General features: G+C 32.1%; 1 protein-coding gene across 1 annotated transcript in view; it reads left to right on the top strand.

The window, feature by feature from the left end:
- The window catches only part of LOC108912037 (protein big brother), a 55,631-nt gene that overhangs the window by 24,556 nt on the left and 3,213 nt on the right, over nucleotides 1-27,862 (top strand). The window lies entirely within an intron of this gene.

Below are 27,862 nucleotides of genomic sequence, written 5' to 3'. Positions count from 1 at the left end.
TTGCTTGGTCGAGTATATGGCACGTGTTTTTATAGTAGTCAGTAGCATTGTATATTGATTGTCGCCGCAAAGTTTCCGATGTCTAGTTACAGAAGGGCTAACATCATTATCATTCGATTACGTTCCTAAAAGTTAAAATGATATTTTACAGGTTTTCTTGCATTTTGTGTGCTTATACCTTATTTTATTGAATGAAGGTATCTATATTTATTTTATCTGAAATAATTTCTTTTTCTCGTTTTACATAATGACAAAAAAGTTGCGATTCTGATTTCTCTTATCGTCTAATTTGATTTCCTTTGGCTTTTGCGCTGATCTCACTTCCGTGATTAGGTTCACCACAAAACACCTTCCATTCCTCGATTTCCAAGTTCTGCTACGCAGATTTATGCTTTGTGTTGTTAAACTATTCAGTTTTTCGCCTCACATCAATTGAAAGACGTAAATAACATCTTGTATTGCAACTTACACAATGACAATCGAAAATTTGATTTTTTTTTGGAAGCTATTAGTCTTGTAATATTCCATTTCCGAGGCTTAAGAAACTACTATTAGAATCAGTATCATGTTTTTTCTCCTAACACAGTTTCTAATAAATCAACAACTTCATGGTTCAGTGGAATGACAAAAATGGAATTATTTAATCTAGTGTAACAATGAGAGTCACGTCACTAACTTAAGTTATGTTTTCGAGTTGCATTTGTAAATGTTAAATACAACACAGGAAATTAGATAGAGTAGAAACAAATAAACATGGCAAAAAATTCCAAACTTTTTAAAAGGATTGACAAAATGGTTTGTATTTTAATTGAAGTTTGATTTACTTATAATGTGTTACAGATTCAACATACAATTTCGAGACTGATAATAAATAAATACAAGTAAATAAATAAACAATAACCCATCAATTTTTAAGGCGGTGGGAAGCGATTTACCACCCAAGAAGAAATTTGTAATAAAACATTTAGTGATACTTACAATTCCAGCAAAGAAAAACTAACCTATTTCATTGTGTGTGGCAATATTACTGTTTACCTTATTGCATTCGGTTTTGAAAAGGAGTAATCACACGGAGAAAATCAGCAAACAGGATTACAAGGGGATTATAAAATCTCAGGCAAGCTTAGGTAGAAGATTTTGAAATATTAAACAGATGGGTCAAGAATGTAGTCTGCTATAGATTTGCTAAATATTTTCACAAACTAAACACTGTCGACCCATATCTATTTCGTTATGCCTTTCTCTGGATTTCCATTATTTCAGAAAGGCGCATCTATTTGTCACTACAGGTCGTTAAAAACGGGCTAGTATTTGAGGAATCTCGAATCGCAATAAATTATCTTTGTAAGGCATAGGCGTAGTTTTGGGTTGGTGGTTGGTTCAGTATTTCATTCGCAGGAATCTAACAAACGACACAAATCTAGTTATTGAGTATCATAGTTTGTTTTTCTAATTTATTAATAGCATGCGGCAAAATGTTTTGAACAGAAACGGAGAATAAGAGAAGTATAGTTCTTCGTAATAAAATAATTTGAAATATTTAGATTTTGATGTTCATTGGTTTGAAACTAAAGATTGTTATGATGATTGTTACTTTGTTTTTCAAAAATAATTATTAATTAGAAGATCAATCAGTGTAAGGAGAACCTAGAAAAAACCTAGACTACGTGTTATTGTATAAGGCCTGGGACCTAAAATTCATTACCAGAAGTGAAATCGTGACTAGTACTATATACAGGGATGGCCAGAAGTTCGAAATAAAATTCATATCTTTTGAATGAGTTAATTTTTTTTAAAACGCCGAAACACGTTAACTGATTTTAATTTTTTCCCATCTTTCGGTTATATAATAATTAATTTTTCTTCAACCCCCTAACCCCCAGCTACCCCTACTTTTTTTTCTAATGGAAACATAAGGCACGAGGGGGCTCGTTGAAAAGCTTATAGAAAACTTAATCCAGCCATACCAAATAAAAAAGTTTTATTTTTTCAATAGCAAGGTTTTTAGGGTTGTATAAAACACCTACTTAACAAGTGAAATAAAATTTAATTATCTTCAGTGTTATCCTCCATGAATTTGCACAGAATAAAATAAAGAATTTGGAACTGTACCTATCACTGCTAACGCAAAAAAGATATATTTTTTATGTTGCGTTTTTTTGGCACCACCTACTTGCCAGGCTTTCTGGTTAATTTTTCGCTTTAGTTGTAAATTGGAGTTCGAAACGTTACTATTGTGTCAAAATGAAGTTATTTACTGAATTGCAATGGTATTGTCGGAAAGGCAACGCATCGAAATCTTGATATTGCTTGGATGTGAAGACAAAATAAGAAGTCAGGCTGAAGTGCGCGATTTAATTAATGCGAAATATCCCGAAAACCAAATCTCGCAAGGGACAGTTAGTAAAATATTTCACAAATTTGAGGAACACGGTACAGTACAGACTTTACCCAAAACTGGACGGGCACGTGCTTTGAATGAAGAAAAGAAATTAGACATTGCATTAGAACTTGTTGAAAATCCTCATACTTTAACTGTTTCATTGGCCCGCAATCACGATGCTTCTCGAACTGCAATTCGAATGTTTCTGAAACAAGAGAAATACCGCCCCTATAAGGTATGTCTTGTCCAAGAGCTTTTGGAAGACGATTATGATAGGCGATTACAATTTTGTGAGGAAATTATGAGACGGTGTGAGGACAATAATGGCTTTCAACGAGACGTACTTTTTTCAGATGAAGCTACGTTTTATTTAAATGGAGTGGTTAACAGGCACAACTATCGCTTTTTTGCAGTTGAAATTTTACAGATGGTAATGACAATGAGGCAATTGAAGCTGCTCAAGTTTGTTAAAGGTCACACAAAAAGTTTTCTGTAAAGAGCTTACACGAGCTTATGAATATGCAGACAAGTATGAGGCAGGAGGACCATGCTAAGAAATAAGACACAGAGCGTCTATATAAGCACTGTTGTAACAATGCTATTGTACAATTTCTGCTATTTAAGGACTTTCCTTCGTACTTATATTCGTTATCGTGTTTCCTTATCATTTTATTTGAAATTGTATGCTAATAGTTTGTGTCACTGAACTATTCATTTGATCGCAAATAAAGTTCACGTTACTTTTTTTAGTGAATACATATGAATTGTGCCTCTCGGAAAAAGTTTCCTCTACGCCCATTCGGGGTAAACTCGGATTCCGACTCGTGCTGAGGGTCTTTTTGTCATTAAGCGTCTCAAACATCTGTCGTATATGTTTTCTTACTAAATACTCGGGAATTTAGGAAAACATAGTTCTTGACTGTCTCTTAATAGATTACTTTCACCTTTTGAACGTGCTGGGGACCCTACACTTCCGGATATGTTTATTTAATCTCTTGTTAAGTGTCAAGCAGAGTATTTTAGAGGAGAATATTCCGTTTGTTTTGACTGGCCTTTAAATTATGAGATGACTTTCATAACTAAACGTTTTCTCTGAACAACTTAAAAATAAATTATATTTTTTACAGTTCACAGTCCTCCACATAATAATTTTCACTATAAAAATCCTATTTCTAAATTGAAAACTACAGTTGAACTGATGAATAACTAAAATTGAGCCAGTTTTTTTTTTGTTTAGTACAAACGGCTCAAAGAAGCGGATGATAGCTGCGTGCGGTCACAACTATGTACCCCTTTTTATGTAGTATGTAAATAGGGGACGATTCCAGAAGTCCTCAATAAATTTTAACAATTCTGATTATTATTAAATTAAAACACCTTTTTGTATTTTCAATGATTTTGATTATAGTCCAGACGGTATCTGTTTCAAAAAGCCATATTTGGGTGAATCGTATATCCACGGAGATTTTTGGCTTTTTGGCTTTCAAATATCACTAGAAATGAAAATTTTTCTATGCGCATAAAAAAACGTGGGCTTAAGTTTTGGCGGCACAATATGTTAAAAAAATTCGAAAAATGTCATATTTTTCTTCCTATTTAATTATGTATCATTTCAAGAGTTGATTTTAGACGAAAATGGAAGAGGAAAAAAATGTTTGCAATTAAATTTTTACAATACATGTCTAGTTACAAATCGAATGAATTATGTTTATTATGGTAAAAATCGAAAAAATCGCAAAAATGGGATTAAAAAACAATACTTCCTAGGGATTTTTTTTGGGGTATTTAAATTGGGTATAGGACCTTTATACTTGGTTCGAGAAGACTTCATGTTATGTAGAATTATCACACCAAATTTCATCAAAATCGGTTCGATAGATTTTGCATAATAATTTTGCAATCTAGACTTTGAAAAAAAAATTGCAAATTTTCAAATTTTTGCACAGCAAAAACCAAAGCCCTTAGAAACTTGAAAATTTAATCACATATAGTAGAGCTCGCAAGCTTTCAAACTTTTTTTGAAAAATTCGAATCCGTCAATTAGGAGAGCTCTGGCGCTTGTTTAAACATTGGTCGAATTTTTGTACTTATAAACAATTAGAACTTTGTGAATATTCAATCAAATCAAATTTTTTAAAGCAGGTTTTAATAGTTCTTGGAAAGACGCTTCTTTAAAAAAAAAAATGAAAAAAAAACAGAATGATTGATCAATTAGTTACGTAATTATAGCCGTCATTTACACTAAATGTACTGGGACATCCGGGCTAATTTTTCGAAAAATACATTTGGTATTCCGAGTACTTACCAGGTCTAAGATTACAATACTTTTCTTCATTGGCAACCTACTTTAAAACGTGTTTAAAGTTATTTATGCAAGCGAGAAATTCAATAAAATCGTACTGGTGGTGGTGGTGGGGGAAGCAGAGAGCGCGGCCGCTTCGGCCTGCTCGAAATTGAATCGGCTATAACTACGTAACTAATTGATCAATCGTTTTTTTTTTTTTTAAAGAAGCGTCTTTCCAAGAACTTTTAAAACCTGCTTTAAAAAATTTGATTTGATTGAATATTCACAAAGTTCTAATTGTTTATAAGTACAAAAATTCGACCAATGTTTAAACAAGCGCCAGAGCTCTCCTAATTGACGGATTCGAATTTTTCAAAAAAAGTTTGAAAGCTTGAGAGCCCTTCTATATGTGATTAAATTTTCAAGTATCTAAGGGCCTTGGTTTTTGCTGTGCAAAATTTTGAAAATTTGCAAATTTTTTTTCAAAATCTGGATTGCAAAATTATTATGCAAAATCTATCGAACCGATTTTGATGAAATTTGGTGTGATAATTCTACATAACATGAAGTTTTTTTGAGCCAAGTATAAAGGTCCTATACCCAATTTAAATACACCAAAAAAATTCCCTAAGAAGTATTGTTTTTTAACGCCATTTTTGCGATTTTTTCAATTTTTACCATAATAAACATGATTCATTCGATTTGTAACTAGACATGTATTGTAAAAAATTTAATTGCAAACATTTTTTTCCTCTTCCATTTTCGCCTAAAATCAACTCTTGAAAAGATACATAATTAAATAGGAAGACAAATATGACATTTTTCGAATTTTTTTAACATATTGTGCCGCCAAAAGTTAAGCCCACGTTTTTTTTATGCGCATAGAAAAATTTTCATTTCTAGTGATATTTGAAAGCCAAAAAGCCAAAAATCTCCGTGGATATACGATTCACACAAACCAAAACAGATACCACCTAGTCTATTATTGAAAATGCTTATTATTAGTGTATTCTATCTACCCGCGTTTTGAGATTTTTTAAAGATGAGAATGGACCTCATTATTGATGAGGGATAGCAAATCCGAAACTATGTTTTATAATATCTTGGTGTATCGAGCTATCGATAAAATCACTTATATTCATTTACAACAAATTGTTATTGTATAATAAAGTAAGACGCAGCTCTTAGTACAGACAGTCGATATCAGCTTTATTTTCGAGTCTACGTATCAGATATCACAATTGCGGTCAGCGACAACGAAAGGATACGTTTTCAGCGGTTTTCCGTTTCCCGTTTGTGTTTTCATGTTTATAATTAATATCGGCTCGTATCGGATTCCCCGTAAAAATTTAAATATAATACTCCGGCCAGGTGGTTGAACAATAGACTCGGAGGAAAATGGCCATTCTAACATTTAAAGCAATTCTGCAATTGTTCGTCGAAAAGACGTAGGATACAGTTTTCGTGTTGTTGCATGGATTAATTCTTATGAATAGATAATAGGTGCACGAACAGGGGTTCTACAAGGTGGTCTTCTGACCTCGGCCGCTGGGTGTAGCAAAGTGAAGCGGCACGTCAGTTCGGCTTCTCTTGCATCGCTGCACAGATCGTGTGCACCCGATATGCAACATTATACCAGGGGTGACGTTTCATGTTTCTATAGTTACTCGAGTATCTGTTTACGACAAGTCTTGAGATACCTATTGACAGGTATTAGGTACCTCCGTCGAACAAATACGTTGGAGTGTTTCCATAACATTTTATTAAAAATTATGAATAAATAATATTTATATAACGAACATTTTATTTATTCGTTTAAAATTACACTGCATTAACAGAGAATTCCAGTTATAGACTTGGACTGAGATTCCTTGTAACTTAGACGTAGTATAAGCTGGTAAATGTTGATCTACATTGCCATGTGAAGCAAATATTATAACGAGAATTATGCGGAAAAGTATATCAGGATCACATATGTTGTTGCTTAACATAATAAAAGAAAAAAGTACTTTCAGCGCAATGTTAAATCATTTACAGTTTTCTTTGAATTTTTCCAAACGTAGCGAGTGGGTAGCATATATTAGATATCAAATGTTTTAACCTGATAAATAATAATAATTGAATAATTTTTGCAATAATAGCAATTTATTAGAATTTATTGTTTAAGCTCATCATATAGGTATTTACGATTGGAATAATTGTCGATACTTGAGCCTATTTTACTTCAGCAACTATAAATTATTGTTGTTCCTACACGAATTGAAGTATTCAGATGATTTAGCTACTCTACATGGAACTAAAATTGTATATAGATAGACCTGGGTAAAACTCTTACTTATTTACCATAAAAGGCCTTACATAAATAGTTTTGGCTACGACTTATTATTTAGTTGTTCATTTCCAGCACGTTTTTTTTTTTGTAATGGGCTGTATTTACAATTATAGCAAGAATAGTCCAATGATTTCCATAATTTACAGGTCCAACCTTACATATCAAATTTTCAAAATTTCATTTTTTTGTAATATTTGACAGGGTTAATATAGTAACGAAATTTGTTTCATCCACTGGAACTTTAATTTCCCTAATTGGTATAGTAAAGAGAGTGTATAAATTTATTTAAGATATTTAGCACTACTTACAACGAAATCAAGATTTTTGTTAGCAACTAGGTGACCCAACAGACGTTGTCCTGCCCAAATATCAATAAATTTGTTTGTGATAGTTTTGTGAATATCTGAAAAGTTATTGGAAATGTGTAAGTAAATGTTGTCGCATGACAACTTGCCCCATAAACAATGCGACACTACCGGTGCTGCCATTTTAGGGGTTTGAGTTTAAACTCAGGGAAGATAAAGAAGGGATCTGTAATTAACTTGTGATAAAGATTTATAGGCCAATGTTTTCGAATTTCGGAATTATAGTAATTGCTACAATTTACCCCTGCGACAACAAGCCCCAGTGTCCCCTACATTTAAAAGTAGGCCAATGGAAAATTTTACATGCGTTGGGCTGGAATGCGTTTTTCCTGATTTTTCTCCAGATATTCCAGATTTTTTTTCAATTGAAAACATTCAATTACTTCCATCCCGGCAGCATAGCGAACAAAACAAAAAAATAATCAACCAAATATGGCGTTCCTGCCAAAAATTACGATTTTTGCATTTTTCGAATTTTCCGACTATCGTTTGTAAATGTCGATTTTTTTTTCCTGAAAACTTTTCCAGCACCATAACGAACAAAACAAAAAGAATTACGCATATCCATCGTTTGAATCATCTTCATACAAAAATCTCATAGAAAAAGCAGTTTTAGTTTTTCCCGAATTTTCCGGGCAACTTTTCCAATTTTTCTTTCCATAAAAACCTTATTCGGACTATTACCAACACGTAACATTTAAAAAAAATAGCCAAATCGGACTTGCCGTTCTCGAGTGATGCGCTTACTAACGAACAACATTTAATTTTTATTTATACAGGGCGTTTCAGTAAGAATTCAAAACAGTATTAAATAATGTCTCTACATCGGCATGTTCAATAGCACCTTTTCTAAAATTTCATTTGTGTCATTCTGAAGCAATTATAGGTATCATTGCTTATTCAACGGTCCTTTTGTTTCAAATAGATATAACTCCTTCAAAAAATTACACCTACATATTATTTTTAAATCTGCACTGTGCGTCCATTACAGTATCCGTAGACAATGATTGCTATAAATAAACAAACTAAGCAATAATAGACTTATTTGTCATCAGGAACTATCATTTGATGAAATATAAAATTGATGAATATTCAAGATTTTCTCATCATTCAACTGATATTTTCGGTAAAACGATACCCTATACCGATTTTCAACAAGTATACCTTTTTTATGTAAAATTATCTACGGAATCTAAAAATGAATCCCAAATGATTATTAGGTCATTGGCGTAGAAGTTGAGGTAAAAAAATCCCGATCCCGCCACTGATATACAAAAATTTGTAAATTTTACAGTAAATTATGCACATTTGTAAATGTTAACAGCATACCAAATTTGAATCAGTTCGTTATAAGCATAGCAAAGATTTCGTAAATAATATGATTTTAATAACCGACCAATACCTACGGCCCTGCACAGTGAAAACGGTGAGACTTAGACCCTTGCTTTATAAGGCAATTCTGAATTATTCATTGAGTTCTATTTGTGGTTAAAGTTTGATTCACTCGAACTGAAATACCCTGTATATGTAGACAGAGGATAGATATAATGAAATTAATATGATGATTAAAAATTTAGTTATTAATAAATACACTCAAACTTTTAAACTCGGCGCAGTGTTTTTGTTTCTTTTTTAAATAAACTGTTAACAATTTAAATAAAAAGCCAAACATTTTTGCAATATTTTTGCAATTTGGCCTTTAGCATTGAGGAATACAATATTTTCCTAGATAATATTAATAACAAAGAACCAAGAGCTAAATTAACTTTGGAATTATAAAACATTACCTTTTCTAGACATTTTAATTAGAAAATGACAATTCTTTAAAAACAAGTGTTTATAAGGACCCAACTCATATTAACAGATAACTAAATTTCAATTCGAAATTATAAAGAAAGATTTTTTTTAAATGTGAAATTTTTAATAATGAATTTTAATAATTCATAAAACACGTTGAAAATAAAACCAATTCTAAATAGGGAACATATTAAACATTAGAAGAGTTTATCTCGAAACGTATTCGAAAAGCCTAATAAATACACAAAACTTTACTAAAAAATATCTTATTCACTCATGGAGCATCGTACGGATTAAAAAGGCGTTAAAAGCTAAGTTAATGACCGCATAATACGGTTGATCAAGATTCACTCTTGATAAATCTTTGTGGGTTTGCAGTCAGGAGCGGTTCGAAAAGGTGTTTAAATAATGATTTTTTCAGCGTAAATATTCGTTTTAAATTTTTTTTATCGCGTATTCGTATCCTACTAATTTTTTCCTATCTTCCCTTAAAATTAATGACTCAATCACCCTGTATGTCAAAGAAAGAATATTGTATGACTATTCAAATAAGGAACACATTACCTGTTTCAACTTGTGGGTGTAGAATGAATATCTAGAACAGATCCATGGACTTCATGGTTTCAAAAATGGACCAAAATGGATATCCATAGAACATGATATGGGAACTCGTACGTCATTGATTATTTTCTTGGTTCAAATAATAATACTATGAAAAAACTACATTGCCACTTAGATATAATATCCCTTTATTTTTTTTAATAATGCATATTTGCTTACTAATTTAACATGTCTGAAAGACTTTGTACCTTTACAAACATACGATAACAATAAATACGTTATTTATTTTTCGCGAATACCTTTACAACATAGCTACCTATTGCACAATACCTGATGAATAAAATATTCCGGATTCTCCGGCGCAACGCATGAGGTCTCGTCAAGTATTCGGGGCCAAATCGTGCCGACATATCAATAATAACAATAACAAACACGTAAAGGTGTCGGATGCCTCCCGTGGGGCTTCCCGGCGCACCCATGAGGACCGACCCTTGCAGCATCCAGATGTTCGCGCTAAAAAAAGTTGTTAATGACATAATTTTCGCACGCCTTTTCCTATATAAAAGCTACAATGGCTAAAAAAGGGTTCCAAAGGCCAAGTCAAGTTGAAAAGTGCCCCATGCCGGGCCGGGTATGCCCATTTTAACAATTCAGTCTTGTTCTAAAAGGCTCCCGCCCGGCCGAGTTGACCCCCGCGAGAGTTGAGGGTGCGACTTCGGACGTAATTGAATTATTGGCAAATGTTCCTGCTTCAGAGAAAAATTAGACTTTACATCTAGAAGGAAAAAACAAAAGGGATTGTTTGCGCAAAGAGAGCTGACTAGACATAAATAAATGGAACTTGTCTTCTTTCGAAATTACTTAAAGAAGAAGGTAAAGATTTGTTGTCATATCTTTAGAATACGGTGTCCGGAGAGAATTTATTGGTAACCTCTAAAGGAGATCAAATATTAATCAGAACTAGACAAAAAGTGTTCATCCGAAATTTCTGTTACGACTTATTTTAGAGGATGATTTTTAGGCCCACAACGAGAACTTTTATGACGAAAACATTCCCGAAGAAAGTTGCTAAATAAAAAAATGTTGCGAATTCTGGGATTTCGAAAAGCAGCTTGTTTTATTTTTCTAAAAATTTAAATTTTTTATAAGTAGCAGGACTATGAAGTTTGAAAAATAGAAATTTAAAGAAATAGTTTAAAAATAATTTAAAAAAATGAAAAAAAATGGTTTGTATCTATCAGTTGGTTATGACAAAAAATGTTTTGCAGGAATATGTGCAAAACTTTTCGAGATCTCAGGGTCTGCAAACCTTATTGCAATTTTTTATTTCACAATTTTTTTTGCCATGAAAGTTCTCTATGTGAGCCACTGGTTTATGATCAAAAGGGATCTCTAAGTTCTGTAAAAAATGTTGTGTAGTGCACATAAACTTAATATTGCTCTTTATAATAGTGTAAGATGACATTACTATAAAAAAAAAACATAATAAATAAAATAAATAGGTTAAAAATTTCCAAAAAAAAAATCTGATCATTTGCGTTCTTAGAAAAATCTAATATAGATTCTGAATATGTTCAGAATGACTAAAAAAATCAGATCTTCCTAAAGTGATTTGTAAAATAATGTTTTTTTCTTATCTCGATTATTTAGTTTACCTACTATTATGTTTGTTGAAAAAAATAGTTTAGATATTGTGTTTTTTTTTTAGTTATATAGAACTGAAACTGTTTTTTTCGTTTTTAATCATGGAAAATAAATATCTGATTTCGTTTTGTTGTTTAATATAAAATAATTAATTTATATTATTCTGCAGCAATTGAGGACTGATTTGAAAGGGCCTAGCCGGATAAAATACACTAATGCAAACAATTAAAGGGTCAAAAGAATTTCCGAAAATTTTCCGTGATTTTTGACAGACTGTATTTAAATGAAAAATGGTCGTATCGAGAATTAAAAAAAGCATTTTGAAGCTCTAAGATTCTAGTTTTTAGATCTTTCGGTCGAAAATTTTTAGGAGCTACAGTTATCATGTAATTCTAATAGCGCAACAAAAAAATTTTGCAAATTTTTTTATTTTTTTCCGAGTTCACGGACTTGGATTTTTTTTTTCAGCTATGCCATTGCAAGCCATAGATAGGCTGTTTATTCAGCTTTAATTTCCTTTTATCAAATTTCGATACGACCATTATTTATCGAATTATCGTGTTTTTAATGGTAAAGGATCCTTTTGTCTTCAATTATCGATATCTCGGCGACAAATGGTCGTACAGAGAATTGAAGAGCAGTTTCGAAAACTGTAATAAATGTCCTGCCGCAACTTTTCGGATTTTTTTTTGTCTTACACGAATTTTAAAAAACAGGAAAAAGGGTAATTTATGTTATTTTAGAAAATTGACGGCTAAATTAGAAATATTCACGAAATGACTAATGTTAAGCATGACTGTTACAGTTCGATATACCCAGAAGAACCCTGTGAAGTTTTATCTCGATCTAACGAACCGTTTTTTTGTTTCAAACAGTCAAACTTTTGAAAAAAATTAAAGGGTCACGATTTTTGAGCTTAAATACTTCATAATCATGATTAAAATGGAAAAAATTGTTTTTTGAGGAGCTCACATTTTTACCGCAAACATTTAAATTGATGAAAAAAAAATTTTTTTCGAAAAATTTTCGAAATTTTTTTTCAGAAGAAAAAGGATAGTTTTGAAAAAAATTGTTTTTTAAGTGATTACGGACTGCACAAAAATGAATTACAAAGTCTCAAAAAACGGTATAAATCGGGATCGAAAACTGGTTTGGGTCATCAACTTCATCAACAATTTTAATTTAATTAAAAGCTGATGAACAGAAGCATAGGACAGAAAAGCCGAATCGTGTTGTAAACAATTGGATTTTGTTTTCTTCAATGTCCGGAAGGTTTTCAAAAAAAAAAATCGAACATTTTTTTTCGAAAAATAATTTTTTTTTTAATTAATTTAAAAGTTATTTGCGGTAAAGATGTGAGAAAAACTAATGTTTCCATTTTAATCATGATTATGAAGTGTTTAAGGTCAAAAATCGTGACGCTTTAATTTTTTTCAAAAGTTTGACTGTTTGAAACAAAGAAACGGTTCTCTAGATCGAGTCGATTAAAACCTCACAGGGTTCTTCTATGTATATCGAACTGTAAATGTCATGCTTAACATTAGTCATTTTGTGAATATTTCTAATTTAGCTGTCAATTTTATAAAAAAACATAAATTACCCTTTTTTTTCCTGTTTTTTTAAATTCGTATAAATGACGAAAAAAAAAAAATTCACAAAAGTTGCGGCTCCATGTTAAAGGACATTTATTACAGTTTTCGAAACTGCTCTTCGATTCCTTGTACGACCGCCGAGATATCGATGATTGAAGACAAAAGGATCCCTTTCCATTAAATATCCGACATTTCGATGAATAATGGTCGTATCGAAATTTTAGAAAAAGGAAATTAAAGCTGAATAAACAAGCTATTTGGTCCATGCAATGGCTTAGCTGAAAAAAATTTTTCCAAGTCCGTGAACTTGGAAAAAAATAAAAAAATTTGCAAAATTTTTTTGTCGCGCTATTTCTTAGAATTGCATGATAACCGTAGCTCCTAAAAAGTTTCAACCGAAAGATCTAAAAACTATAATCTTAGAGCTCCAAAATGCTTTTTTTAATTCTCGATACGACCAGTTTTCACTTAAATACAGTCTGTCAAAAATCACGGAAAAATTGCCCCCGAGTGAATCGAGACGAAAAAAATACTAGCATGTTGTGCATGAACAATGGTAGTTCTGTGTAAATTTTCAGCCCAAAAATTGCAAACCTAACCTCAAAAAAAATTGTTTTGCGTTTTTCCGTATTTTAGCCATATCTCGGCTCACCTAACTCCAAATTTAACGTTTTATTTAATTAAAGGTTTTTTTTTGGTTCTACAAGGTGATATTTTTTTTAAACTCCCAGCCCAAAAGCAAAAATTTTATATCAAAGTTTTTTTACTTGTACTTACCAATTCCAACAAGCTGTTTCCTACCTAGCAATGATAGACGAAGAAAACGAAATAAACGTGCAATATTTAAAAGAAACGCCAAATATAATTAAAGTTCAAGTTCCATCTCGTCATGTATCTAGGAAAACCTGCAATTTTTACGTTAATTATAAGCCAGATATAATAATTGGATGTATTGGAATCTTTTAATATTGCTCTGACTGTACAAATGGACTGATTGTGAGAACAATACAGCGTTGCTCTCATGTAGCAGCAATAATTTATTATTTATTATATTGAAAAAGAAGGTGTAACACCAACCATTAATGAAGACAGTGATGATGATTAAAAATAAATTAATTAAGTGTGTGTCATGGTACTAATAGTTTTTATAGTAAAATTATACATAATGATTTCTCTGTGTTCTATTTTTATAAACAACATTTACATTGTAATTATAAAAAACTGTTACATATTTAAAATGTAATTGAAATTTTATTTAAAAAATGGCTTTTTTATTCCATCTTACATTATTTGACACTTTAGCCGTTTCCCGTTCCGCTGTTTCTGAAAGCTTATAAGATTCCTAACTTATCTTCCAGGTAAAAGATGAAGAAAAAAACAAATCCCTACGATGATTAGGCACGCCGAAAAATGCAGTTTTTAATTTATTTGACCATGTTCCACCAATTTTAAAAATCTGAAAAAATTCAAGGGAAAACATTGATCAAAAATACGCATTATATTTTTTTCCGAGACCATATTTTGTGGTATATATATTACCTACTGTAGATCATAATGCTGCAAATGGTGGCCATATAAAACATCCAGTTTTTATTGATACCTTCGAGTTAATCTTCTGGGTTCGAGCCCGAGCACGGGCCCAAGAAGCGAAAACTAGGCGCTCTGTCTTAGAACAATGTAGAACGAGATTTACGGCCGCCTTAAAAATAAATTGGTTTGCCCTCGCTTTACAACTGGCGACAAATGCGGGGCCCCCGGACATAAATTAAAAATGCTCTTAAAGGCAGACGCAGACTGTTGCGCTTTGTTAATTTTCTGCCGAGGGCTCAGACTTACTTCGGAGTTAATGTGAAATAATTAGGTACCTGATGCCTGATGGCCTATATTCGACGTGGTACGACTATAGGAGTGTCTAATTGTTAAAATAGTTTGTTAGCTTCGTTTCTTGACTGTTCTAATTAGTCATCAATCGGTTAAGTATAAATTCGTGGGAACAGTGACTTGAAGATATAACGTACTAGATGTATTGTAAAGAAAAACAGTTATACATTTCTACAAAACTCATTTTTATATAGTAAAAACAAATTTCTTGTTGATTATTGCTGTTCCATCTAATCTATCGAAATTTTTTTGTAAAAATGTTATTAAACTATGCTTCATCATTAACGCTGTCAGAATTAAGCCGCAGGACATAGACGTACGCATTATTTATTAAAAAGCAACAAATTAAATTGTCTACAATACACCACCATAAACACCAACGGATAGGAATTGATTACGCAACATCCGCAGATAACAAAGACAACAGCATACTAACGTGACATTAACATGAAAAGCATTCTGAGGCATTATCAACATAATGTAATCTAAAGTTATATCCTTATGTTTATCTTACACGTTGTATCGATCGATAATCACTTGCATATTTAAGCAAATGCCTTATGCATCGGATTTTTACTGAAAAATAAATACGTTTAAAACGTTATACATAATGAATGGTTGGCGTTTCAAGAGACACGTCGTTCTCTTTAGAACAAACTCTGAAACTGTTGCCAAGTTTTTGAATGTCTTCTGAAGAAAAAAACGATATGAATTTCGAAACGTCAACGTGGCAATTAACCGAAAAGTGAAACAAAAAATAAAAACTTGATCGTAAACAGAACAATAAAAATATTGATTTCGTTTCTACTGAAATTTACTAATAAAATTCATTTATTTCTTAGAAAATGATTCAGAGGTAAAAATGCGTCTAGCATTCCTTGAACCTTCAAATCGGACACCTAATTTTGAGAAAAGTGTAGCACCTACCGCTCTAAATAGCCTTCGACTTCCCAGAAAGAGAAAACGACTTTATTTGTCAATTGCCGCTGTTCGTCTCTTCACGGGTCGTCCACGATTCTGACTCCTGACAAGCAAAAAAATATGTTGTCCAGGCCAACGCAGCAGTGATGAGTGAAAAGCTGTAAAGGAATAATTCTATTCAGCTTGACTTATACCTCTGCTTTACGCTTCGTAATTCTGAATACAATCTCGAACAGGTAGCAATGACTCGGGCATTTTCAAAGCTGATACGAGTTTCTTTCTGGACAACAAACGGCATAGTGGCGATGAATGCAGAAAATGCGTTACAAAGGATTGTTTATTATCGGCAAACAAGGAATCGGATAATAGGGTTTCAATCACGTAATTTATTTATTAAATTGAAAGAGACAAAGTTGAATAGTTTTCCCTTTATTGAGTACAAATTAAAAAAATATATATATAGAAGATAGAGAAAAACAATATGAATTGGTGTTTGAATACAAACGATTCCACCACTGCACTGGTGTTTTGAAAAATGGAAGAATATTATGGAAAACGCATTAGTAATATGAACGCAAGAATGTTTAAACGCGAGCGTTTAATATACTTAAGTGGATAAAAGGCAAATAAAACAGGAATGCAATACAACGTTTTATCCATAATTACATCATAATCATATTCATGTGGAGTCAAAATGATTGCAATTTAATAAAAAATACTAGTACTCAATGAAACGTAGTAGGTTTTGTTATACCTACTGGTTACTATGGTACGTTGTTTATTATCAATTATTTAAGAAACAGTTCTATCTGAATTTGATAAAAATGCAAGAAAGTAATTCTGTTCCTGTGGCTGTTTTTGAAGAAGATTAAGAAGCAATTTTCCATTTATTGCCAGCGAAATCCAGGGAACATTACGAAAAATTTTTCGCCGAATTTAACGAATGGAGGGAAAAACGGAGATGAAATCATGCTATTGTATTTTTTAAATTTGAAGAAAAAATATGCAATTTCATCTATGTGGTCGAAGTATTCGATGTTGAAGGCTACTATAAAGGTCTACAAAAATATAGATATTGGAAAATATAACAAGCTTACTGCTTATTTGAAGAGTGAATCGAGAGGATACAAAGCAAAAAAAGCTGCATTATTTTAAATACCACATATTGAAGAATTTTTGACTGGGGCTTCCGATAAAGAATATTTAATGATTAAGGTAATATCTCTTTACCTTTTACATGTTGTTAGGTATAGAGTGAACTTTGAATTATTTTAGGTTGCACTAATAATGAGGGTTTCTGATGCCTGTCGATGCTGCGAACTGACAAATTTGAAAATTAGTGACGTACAGAAGGTTGGCAATTACTTACTTGTTTAAGTACCTGACACCAAGACGGACATTTCAAGAAAATTTACAATTGTAGAAGAAGGATTTTTCATGAATGCTGTTGAAATATGCACAAAATATATTTTTGTGCGCCCAATTCGGCTAACAAGACAGATTCTTTTTAACATACTTACGTAAAAAATGTACTTCTCAGCCTGTTGGAATCAACACATTGGCGAAGGTACCCTCAGTAGCTGCTTCATTCCTGAATATCGCAAATCCAGAAGCATATACTGGCCATTGTATGAGGCGTACTTCAACAACTTTATTGGCCAATAAAGGTGATGATCTTACAACCATCAAACAGCATGGATGGAAGAGCTCCTCTCTGGCAGAAAGTTATGTTGATGAATCTATATATAACAAACTTGATATTGCAAGGATTATCCAAGGAAAACTAGCTGTTCGTTACAAGAAGAGACATCCGTAACTTGTGCAAATTCTTCACAAATTTCGGCAGATGTTATGCGTTCCGAAATTGATGGCAACAATACTGCAATGGTTGTTATTAACGGAAAGGAAGTTAAATGTGATAAAAACAAAAAACGAAATGTCTATTACTACAAATGTTAATGTTAATAAAATAAATAAATAAATTAAATTTGATTTATTTTAGGTTTATTCTACTAGTGAAATAAAGTTACTATATTCCACTAGTGGATTATAAGGTGACTGTGGATAAAAATTCTTATTGTACATGTTATAAAAACCAATTTTTAAGCACTGGAATTTACGTAAAAATACTGTCACATTTGATGAAATGGTAGATATATTTAAAGGCTTTTAAATTAAAATTGTTGTCTGTTATTATTAGTTTATTGACTGATTCGTTTTTACACACTTATCTTTATTTAAAAAAGTAGTAGCAGAGTTTTAAGAACGTCCCTTTTTATTATTCCTTACTTTTTCCAAAATAAATTTTGTGGAGTTCGATTTAATAATATGACCTTTGTTTAAGAATGCTCACAAATTTTTTATTTTTAATTTTTTTCCTTATTGCATTCAAAGTTACAAATGCATGTTCATGAAATAGTTATTTTTTGGTCGAGTTTACCTTAGCAGCTTGCTTGTTTCTTCGTAAATATCTTGTGCATTTCAGTGTAATTTTTTATTAAAATAAATCAATGGATCTGAAAAACAAAAGAAAGGAATTTAATTTTATAGTCGAAGATAATCGTGTTTAAGGTGTACCTATAATTGTTTTAAGATAATTTTTCCAAATGAAAACAAAATACAATTAAAAAACTGTGATGCTTCCAAATTTCCCCCCGAATTGTGTTGTTGTAACTGATGATGCACCATATCATAATGTACAAGTACATAAAGTCTGCCTGCGACTCAAGAGAAACAGATATGGTAGATTGGTTAATATGTAAAAATATACCTCTTTCGCCGATTTTGCTTAAGCCACAATTGTATGAAATTATTAAACATAATAAAAAACAGCACATTCTTTCGTCTACTTCAAGAAAACGGGCGCGTGGCTTTGAGGCTCCCACCCCACTATCCTGATTTAAATCCGATTGAAATGATATGGGCTCAAGTTAAAAACAACGTAGAGAAGAAAAAATGTTTTATTTAAATTAGAAGTTGTGAAAACTCTGACAGAAGAAGAATATTCGACAGTTCTTGTCGAACACTGGATGAAATGTTAAAGTTGAAGATAATTACTTCTCGCAAAACGAGATTCGAGTTGATGTGGTACTAGAAGACTTGATTACAACAGCTTCTGATAGTGAAAGTTCCAGTGATGAAGATAATTAGAAAATTTATCAGATTAGGGACTAAGTAATAGTAGGTTACTTAAATAGATGTTTGTTTATTCCTTTTTTTTTTGTACTAGCGTGTTTATAATTGCATCTTATTCTTTCATTGGAATTCTATCTCAACAAATATTGTACGGACGTAACTTTATTATTTTTAATTGTAAAAAAAAACGTTATTCTAACCTGTTCTGGTGAACATCTGCCGCTATGGACCAATGGTCAGGCAAGTAGCAGTGTCACTTTATGATTATTTATACCGAACCACGCCTATTTATGTTTTAGCAAAGAACATATTTTACATGATAATACTTAATAGGCAGTGTGTTGCAATTCCGGACTGCCCCAAAGGGCTGGATAGCCAACGGCTAGCAACCCTTTCAAAAATATTTTCAATGAACACAGGTTTGGGAGGTACTACCCTCCGTGACTGATTTTTTTCATTCATTGCACCATACTGGAGCGGTGACAAGGAAATAAAACTTGATGTAAAGGGTTGAAAACGTTAAGTCACGTTATTAACTTTCAAATCAATTGGTAACTAACCAAATAAGTTAGAACAGGACAGATGGTTAACGAGATTTTAACGTGATTAGTTCTGTCAGATTAAAGATATAAATGGTCAGGAGATTTTTCCACGGGAAAAAATGATACTTTTTTCGAACTTGTAGGAATGTCTATGATTATATAAATCGTATTTTGCATAATATTTATATTACAAGTAGTTGTTAGTTAGGTAGTGCCTGTAAAATAAATATAAATATGTTATTAAGATTGTGGTAATTCCCAATTATGAAAAACTTGAGAAAATTACTTTTAATATGTCGCGGACAGTGTTAGGTAATGTTTTGAAAAGTTTATATGTCATTACTAATTTTAACTAATTACCTAATTGGTGATATATTAATTTTAAATAACTTTGTGGTCATAATAAAAAAGTAATTGACTTAATAACGTTTGGAGACCAATTTGTCTTGTATGATCTAATATATGTAAGAAATGAAATTCGTACAATATTTCATGGATTCCTCATAACAGTAAAAAAACTTATGGGGGAGTTTATATGCGCAATATATTGTTTAGCATTTAGAAAATCTAAGCAAGTTGGAAACAATATCTCTACACATACGTAAGTTTTCTTCAGCGTATAAGACAACTGACGATATAATCAAAAAAAGGAAAAAGGCATATTGTCTCTCTTTTCTGAATTTTGCATGTACGGTAGATATTATAAACATTATCACACTCCGCAGAATACTTTTAGGAAAATATTAGCTCATGCATTATTCACAATTATTGAATATCTTTATAAATGTGCTGGAAAAAGCAGGAGATGTAAATTTTCTGATGTTTACATGTTCTCCGTGATCTTTTAATGCGAAAAATTTATGGTTGCTCTAGTTTGGCGTAGCGCTTCTTCACTTTCTGGATGCATCTACTTGTTCTATCATTGTCTTACTGAAAGTGCGATTTCTTGTCTGCAAAACGCCTACCTTAAAGAATTCATAAATAAAAGAATGTTAAATATCCGGCAAATATTAATACTATACTAATTTAAGTTATTACGGGTATGTTAACCAATGTGAAACATTAAAATTTCTCATTTCGAAAAAAGTATAAGATACAAAGTTTTTCAGTCACAAAAACGTCACTCAACCATAAGAGCTCTTGATTAATGCTTTAATTTTCTCATAACTTGTTTAGAACGCTAGACTTTTTCTTAATAACTTTATAAGTGCAAATTTTCAAGGAAATACATAAATTATTATCATTCTATTTCGACTGGGGCTATCAGAATTTTTGTTCTGTAAATAGTCATACAATGATAATTCATGTTGCCTATGTATTAAAAAGACGCCTTCTTTAACTAAAATGAAAACTAATTTTTCATACTCCATATTACTATTAGGTACTTATTATTTAACTGGATATCAACTATCATTATCTTTTTTCTTAGAAAATTGCAAATTAAGGTTTCTAATATTACAGAGTAACAATAAAACCATATACAGGTCCAATTATGGTATTAATTTCTCTCTCAAATGCTCAATTGTAGATAATATGTCAGACTTATACAACTGTAAAACTAGGTACTCTTCAGGGTAGTGTCCTGGAGCCTTTGCTGTTTTTATTACATGTGAACGATCTATCAAATCTGATACATCACGGGAAGGTATTTGTGGATGCAACATTCTGCTAAAGGTAAAAATCACAGAGAAAGTAACCTACAATGTTGATATGGTAAACCAACTTACAACCGTTGGTTTACCATATCATCTTATAAACAATTTAAACAAGGCAGTCTATGTAGAATTCAATGGCACAAATAAGTGCGAGGTCATAACAAACAGATCAACTAAATTTCTAGGCATCATATTGGTCAGATCAATAAGCTGAAGTGAGCAAGTAGAAAATTAAAGAAACATTTTTATGCATTAAAGACATTGAAAAATACCTGAAAACGGCTAATTTTATCGAAACAAATGTAGAATACCTTTTTTAAAGAGGAATGACCAAAGTATTTAAAAATTCAGTTTTTAGATCTATAAAATGATATCTGCCAAAATTTTGGCCCAACGGGTGTGGTTTACGGAGATCCGTTGATTTATGAAAGTTTCAAGAAAACTGAAGCATTATGCAACTATTTTTGTAAATTGACCAATTTTTTCATATTAAATATCCTTAAACAAATCGCCCTGTATATTTGTTATGTTATATTCTTCCATTCTTCAAACCGAATGAAATCTTCACTCATCTTTCCAAATCTCTCATTTCTGGATAGTAGTTCAATTTATTTTATCGTTTCTCCATTTTTAATACTGCCTGTATTTGACAGTCTCAAATGTGTAAAAGTCTTTATATTCCCTCCGTATAGTTAACAATTTTATAATACGCCGTACAGTAATACATTCCACCAGTTAATTGTAGAACCAATTGTAACGCGATACCTCGAAAGCAAGCTAATTACTGCCTTGCTATGGCTGCATAATCCAGTTGACCCCTCTTGAAACCGATCCGAAAAGGTAATTTGTCACAAATAACAATTAGATAAGTCCCTGGACGGTGCACGCCCTGTCTGTTGTAGACCGGAAGTGACCATTTGACCATTTGTTCCGCGTTAACTGTGCAAACTATAAATTTGCACAATGCTGCTACCATTTCATTGTTATTTTTATGTCTCGGTGCTAACAAGCGTGGCGATTCTGCTTTCTAAAAGATTATTTCGGGGTGGATTCCTAGATAATAGACCATTCATTGGCGACTGAGTTTGAAATATACAGAATGTTCTGTTTTTGGTGCTTTCGATGCAAGTAGTTGCTGTGACAGATCGGGCGTATTTCAAAATATGACGCTGTTTTTTGTTTTTAGAGTTTATGTGCCTTATAAGGTAGGATTAAATAAACCACGATTCTAATAAAGCAATAACTTTGCTGTTTTGAAACTATAATAATGATAGCCATTTGTACAGCGTTTTTAAAACAAAGCGCATCAAGTTAGGTTAGTACCTACCTACATTTTGGTGAGAAATATAAGAGATTTGAGGGTCCGGTTTTCTTGATTCCCAATAGTTTCTTTTTCAGGTTCTACTTCTAACTTTATAACTGCTAGGAAATTAATGTATGGAGCAAATATTCGTCCATAACTTTTTTCCGTTCAACCAATAATTACAAATATTGTTTTCTCTGCCTGACGAGAATCCATTGTAATGCTGAATTACGGTAGATGCAATGGGGTCAATTACGGTCCTTTTTAATCCAGTATAAAATATTTCTCTTTCCTACTATATGACAAATATTGGAAATCAGTCTATTTCAAAAAAAACTAATTCATCATGTCAGATTGAAGACAAATAATTTCTTTTGCAATGATTGTCTATTTCTTTTCCCCTGATGATGGCATAATAGCCGAAACTATTAGGAAAGAAAATGAAACATTTTACACTGAATTAAAACTGACATTAGATCTAAATTATTTTTCTGATGGTACCGGATACAGTCGGGTAGCGGGAGTGGGGGAAGCATCGAGCGGAGGACTCTGACTCGAGCGTACTTTCGATTGTTTCGGGCGACTTTCAAGCCCATTTTTAGCATATTTCCCATCACCGAGGCGAAAATCCGAGATATACAAATTGGAGATTTTGTCGTCTACTTTCAGATGCTGTTTTCAGAATTTAAATCAGACCATTTTTGATAAATCGCCACGCTGTGCAAAAAAGACCCAAATTTGTTTATAATGCAATTGTGCAAAAACTATGCTTCGGACAGAAACCATCTTGCGCACGATTAAACTACATATTATTATCTGTCATTTTCCGCAAGATTGTTTTTCCAGCTTCAAATTTGACGGAGTTATGAATTTTTGAAGAAAGGTCTATTTTAGAGGTTTTTCCGGATTGTCTCTGCAAAAAATGAACGGATCGGGTCGCACAAAAAAACATTTTATAGGTAAGTCCAGAGTAAGACGATTCCATCATTATTTTTCGAGATATTATTAAAAAAAAACAAAAAAATTCAATTTTTTTGCAGTATCTATTGTTTAAAAAAACAATTATTCACGATTTTGCTAGGGAAATCACTTGGGTTTTCATTTACTAAGGTAATACATGAAATTTGCTGTAATATTTAAGTGTGCCAATAAATCTCTATTGGTTGGTCTAGAAATTTCTTGTCCATTTTAAAATTTTAACTAAATGAGTGGGTTAGGTTTAGGTACAATAAATTGCTAGTAGGCTCGGATTTTGTATTTATCTGTGCACAACCGTGAAATCTTTGCAAAATTGGGAACTCTTTTTTAGCATGATCAATTTATCATGTTGAAATAGAGTTTGTTCTAAAAAATATTAAATACTTTAAATCCTTCCAACTCTAATACAATTAAAGCAGAATTGAAATTATGAAGACTGGAAAATATTTTACTAATTACAAAATTAATTATAAAAGATGTTCAAAAAGTTACAGTGGTTTTGTTCCACGGCTTCTGGATTATTTCCAAATTGTCTACATTGTACATTCACAACTCTTCTGTATGGTTGATCCTCAGTCTTCATTGGGGAAGAATACACTTTTAATTTCAAAGGGCTCCGCAAAAAATAGTCTGAGGGTGTTAAGTTTGGCGATCGAAGTGGCCAGTTCCTTGACATCATCTTGTCCTCTTCTGATCCACCTCCTTGGATATTGTATACATCAATGTTGTCGAATTACTCCAACCCGAATATTAATTTTGTCAAGAGGTTACTTTAACACGAGGATTTTAATCAGTGAATATGTATTCATTCTGAAGATTAGTATTGTAAAAGTAATCTCATCAGCAAATAATTTTTTTTTTATAAAATTTATATTGTGGATTTATTAATTTCGTTTAAACCAGTAGAAAGTTATGCCCATTTCTGGATATGTGGGTAGATAATCTTATATTGTACTGTTTCTTTAAAATTCTTTGAGCAATACCTTCATTTCATCATAAATCAGCTAGATCACGTCAGCTTTGTAATGACACGGGTGCTGCGATTTAACAGACGATGTTTTTATGAACTGCTAGATCACTTTTTAGATTCTAGTAATCATTTTTGAATTTTCCTCAGTCCTATCCAAAATTTATTCTTCTATTTCTGTAGTTCTTGTTGTACGGTGACGTCCTGGATCTTCACTTCTCCGTTGAAAACTATTACTTTCTTGAAGGTGTCTTTCAATTTTGCAAAGGTTTGATTGTTGGACACTCAGCGATTAGGATATCTTTCTGAGTAGACTGACACTTACTCGACCATTGCCTTGAAAAAACCCGTAAACATCTCTAATTGTTGTCGTATGAGTATCTATCTATGTTGAAGAATTAGGTGAAATGTGATAATTCTTATAGTATTAAATACTCATTAAGAATTGACAGGTAATTACAATGATTTTTAAAATTGAAATTGGAAACAAAATAAGTATATACTAGCAACTTAGTATTGTAATATGGGTAGAAAGATATATAGGAATTTAATTTTTTTTTATACCAAACTGCACATTTAATGAAAATTTTATAAAAGACAGAAACTTCCATATACAACAGAAAAACGTGATAGGTGGATATTTTCTCCATACATACATTTTTTAATAGTTAATTGTAAATTTTAACAACCAGTTTTTAAAACACTAAAACGCGTGTTAGAGTTATTTTAAAAATTCAATTCATTCAATTCGTTCCTTTCTACACGTATTTGTATCCTGAATATATTATATAAGTTTTATTTTTATTGTATTTCGTTTCTTTTCAATTAACGTATTTCTTTTATTTCTTCTAAATTCCTGACATTATGGAGATTTATTTATTACTCCTAGAAAAACAAAGAAAGTTGACGTCAAATAAAAGAAAAAACTGCAGCCTAAAGAGAGCTGGCATTTAATAAAATAATTGTCCCTATTGATTTACCTTTCGGTAAAATATTGTCTTGAAATTTGCAGTTCACTTAAATATAAAACTCAAAAATTTGCAGATATTTTATTTGAATAGTAATTTTTCTAAACCTATTGTCAGAAAGGAATTATAATTTTGGAATTTTCACTAACACATAACTAAATATTGATCATATAGATAGATTTTTTAAATATACTATTTGTAAAATGACTCGGAGCTTAGTGTGGTCTTATTTATTGAAAGTACTTAATTTTTTTATTTTTCAAGTCGACAATTAGCACAACACTCAACAATTTCAACTATTTTTTATGAAATACAAATATTTCGTGTGTGTGTGTGTGTTGATTCAAATATTTCGTAACACCTTGCAATATATTGATTCATTACTGTCTAAAAATGGTTTACCTTGATCTTGCCCGTGTTACTTTCTTTCACCATTTCGACATGCATTAAAAAAGCCGGTGATTCACCATCTATAAAAATTAGTTATTCGAATTATTAATTGTTTGACCGTTGACTAACAGCAAAAGGTGACCTAGAGAAGAACGACTCAAGGTCGAGCCGATCAACTTAGTGAATAACAATCGTACCGTGAGGAATTCCCCAGTAGTTTTCACAGTTTTATGCGGAAATGCTGTTTGTCTGAGCAGTGTCCAGTATTTTCCACGCGGAAATATCGCCAAGCATGTGTTTTATCATATAAGAGGGTCACGTGAATTTGAAGTTTTGCACAAATTCGCGCTAAATGAAATAAAGACAATATGTATAAAATTTCTACTTAAGCGATTTCTTCTAACATTTTCATTAATATATGTTGTACTTTTAACAAAAAAATAAAAACATTTCCTGTGAAACTAGTTGTTATCTAATGTAATGTGTTGAAAACGGCAATAACTTAAAAATAGTATGTTTTCCAAATAAAATTAGATATTTTTTTTTGGAGACACCATAAATTAAGTGATCAAATTTCTTTAGAAATTTAATGCATTACCCAGTGGCGTCGAATTTCTGAAGCTCTTACCAAGTGATTCCCCTTATCTGCGTCACAGCGTGATGTATTTATATACGAATTCAGTGATTCTTTACCTTCCAATTAAATTAGATAAGTTCTAAACCCAAGTGTCGTCATCCTACGTCAAGTAGGGTCAGATATAACGAGCGTTCAAATAAAAACGTGGTCGAAGTTGGCTCTGACACATTGGACGTAGGGAGTAGCTTATAGCGACCAACTTAACCTCATTTCTCAACGAGCTGTATAGCAGCTGTCAGTTTCAATAACGTTAATGACTATATAACTTTATTTTAAAGAATAATCGTGATAACAATAACAAACAATTAAAGGAGCTGCGGAAAGTGTCCCCCTCCTTGTTATAACAATAAATTAAAGCAGCTGCTGAAAGTGTCCCCCTCCTTGTTCCAAGCACTTTTCACACCTGTTCCTCAAAGAATTAAAGACATTTTCTAAGATGCTCGGGGTATTGTTAATTTCACGAATCTTGTCTATAAGTCGAGCCTGCAGATGGTTTAAATCAGGAATAGGCAGTTCAAAAATAGTGTTTTTAAGGTAAGGCCACAAAAAGAAATCACACGGCGTAATATCACATGACCTCGGTGGAAATTCATGTTCAGCATTGAGACTTATTAGTCGATTTTGGAAAACTTCCCTCAACATATTCATCGTCTCGCCTGCCGTATGTGCCCTTGCGCCATCTTGTTGAAAGTAAAAGTTTGTAATTTCGTTTTCTTCCAGCTGGTTAACAAAAGGAGCGATAATTTCTTCTCTATACCTTTGCGCAGTAAGAGTACCATTAAAAAAAATAGGTCCATAAATCCTCCTTCGATTGAGAGCACACCAAACTCCAATTTTTTGAGCGTGTAGAGGGCCCTCGACAAAAAAGTTATCTGGTTTTTCAGAAGACCACATTCTCATATTCTGTGAGTTTACGTAACCACTTAAATGAAACCAGGCTTCATCAGAAAAAAAGGTGATATTATGAAGTTCACCGTAGTTGTTTAAAAACCATTCACAAAATACAGCCCGTCGCGGAAAATCAACTTCATGAAGTTCTTGCTGACAAGTTAAACGATAGGAGAACAAACGCAAATCTTTTTTTAACACTGTGTGGCAGGTACCGACTGATACTCCCACCATTTGTGATAAAACACGTACAGAAGTTCTTGGCGCATTTTCCATTATTTGTTGGACATTTTCTTTTAATTCTTCAGTCCGCTTTTTAGGTCGGCCGCTTCCTTCTTTTCTTGTTACACTGCCCGTTTCACGAAAAACATTAACACAACGCTGAACTGCACTTTGAAAAATTTTGTACTCAACAACGCCGGGAAATTGATTTTGAAATTCTATGAAACATTCCTCAATAGAATACTTCCATATTCCATCAATCTTGCGTCCATTTCTAAAGTAGGACTCTATGATAAACACTTTTTGTTCTTGAGGAAACACCATTTTAAACGCTTTTTAAAACGAAAATATTCAAATTGATAGCGGCGATATAGCGCTTTGACAGATGACCTTTAAGTTCATTTGCTATACGCTACG

The sequence above is a fragment of the Anoplophora glabripennis genome, unplaced genomic scaffold, assembly GCF_000390285.2.
Source record: "Anoplophora glabripennis isolate ALB-LARVAE unplaced genomic scaffold, Agla_2.0 scaffold491, whole genome shotgun sequence".
In the NCBI taxonomy this organism is placed as follows: domain Eukaryota; kingdom Metazoa; phylum Arthropoda; class Insecta; order Coleoptera; family Cerambycidae; genus Anoplophora; species Anoplophora glabripennis.
The sequence above is the reverse complement of the archived record's forward strand: the minus strand, read 5'-3'. Positions and strand labels throughout refer to the sequence as shown.